The sequence below is a fragment of the Pteropus alecto genome, unplaced genomic scaffold, assembly GCF_000325575.1.
Source record: "Pteropus alecto unplaced genomic scaffold, ASM32557v1 scaffold161, whole genome shotgun sequence".
Lineage (NCBI taxonomy): Eukaryota > Metazoa > Chordata > Mammalia > Chiroptera > Pteropodidae > Pteropus > Pteropus alecto.
In genome coordinates, this window is record NW_006432943.1 from 7,683,868 (window position 1) to 7,685,407 (window position 1,540).

At 33.8% G+C, this 1,540-nt stretch overlaps 1 pseudogene; it reads right to left on the reverse strand.

The window, feature by feature from the left end:
- Positions 1-950: 950 nt before the first annotated feature.
- On the reverse strand, positions 951-1,293 carry LOC102891829 (annotated as a pseudogene).
- Positions 1,294-1,540: the final 247 nt, after the last annotated feature.

Sequence of the window (1,540 nt, forward strand, 5' to 3'; positions counted from 1 at the left end):
GTTTGAGAAGAATAGGTGTTAATTCTTTGAATGTTTGGTAAAATTCGCCTATGAAGCCATCTGGTCCAGGACTTTTGTTTTATGGGAGGTTTTTGATTACTGACTCTATTTCATTGGTGGTAATCAGTCAGTTCAGATTTTCTGTTTCTTCTTGACTCAGTCTTGAGAGATTCTATGTTTCTATGAATGCATCCATTTCTTCCAGATTGTCCAATTTGTCGGCATATAATTGCTTGTATATTTTCTTATGATCCTTTGTATTTCTGTGGAGTCTATATTTATCTCTCCTCCTTCATTTCTGATTCTATTTGTTTGAGTCCTCTTTCTTTTTTCCTTGATGAGTCTGGCTAAGGGTCTGTCAATTTTGTTTATCTTTTCAAAGAACCAGCTCTTGGTTTCATTATTTCTTTTGTATTGTTTGTCTAGACTATTTTGTTTATTTTTGCTCTGATCTTTATTATTTTCTTCCTTCTATTCACTTTGGGCTTTGTTTGCTGTTTTTTTTTTCTAGTTCTTTTACATGTAAGGTGAGATTGTTTATTTGAGCTTTTTTTTGTTTCTTGAGATAGGCCTAATTGCTATGAATTTCCCTCTTAGGACTGTTTTCACTGTGTCCCACAGATTTTGAGTGTTTATGTTTTCATTTTCATTTGTCTCTAGATATCTTTTGATTTATTCCTTGGTCTCATTGAAAACCCGTTCATTGTTTAGTAGCATGTTATTTAGCCTGCATGTGTTTGTGTATTTTCACTCCATTTACATTTAAAGCAATTATTAATATGCATGGACTTACTATTGCCATTTTGTTGTTTTTTAGCTACTTTTAAAGCCTTTTTTTCTTCTTCTGTCTCTTTCTTTGTAACTTGATGATTTTCTGTAGTGGTATGCTCAGATTCCTTTTTTTAAAGCCTTAATTGTTTTTATTACTCACAAACGCTTCATATTTTTATTTAGCTTTCTGACTGTGCTTCTGCCTTCAACACTTTCATGATTTTGTGCTCCTCTATAAGGAAAGCACACTTGATACTGTCACAAACCCATTTAGCACGCATGGATCCTCCATAGGCTATGCTGATATGTTTTTTTGATTTAGACAACCTCATTAGAACTTTAGGTCTCGCAGCACAAATTCCACGAAGTCAGCCCGGGCACACACCACATGCAGATTTTGGTGCTTTCCTAATGTTCTTGGTATAAAGGCAAACAATTCTATTAAGGAATTCGAGACAATCTAGTTTTGTAAGAGGCCGTATCGTAGGACAGCCTCTGACAGTATGTCAAATGCTGGACCATTCTGAATGCCTGCAGATAACATTCCTGGAAGAGCCTTTTTAAATTATCTTTTGTGTATCTACTATACATTTTAACTTATGGTTACCATTTGGCTTATATAAAACATTTTATATTTTTAACAGTCTGTTTTAAGCTGATGTATTTAAGTTTAAATGCATACTAAATTTCTGTATTTTTACTCTCCTCCCCCCACTCCATGTTTTGTTTTCAGTGACACATTTTACACCTTTTTCTTTGTGTATCCATT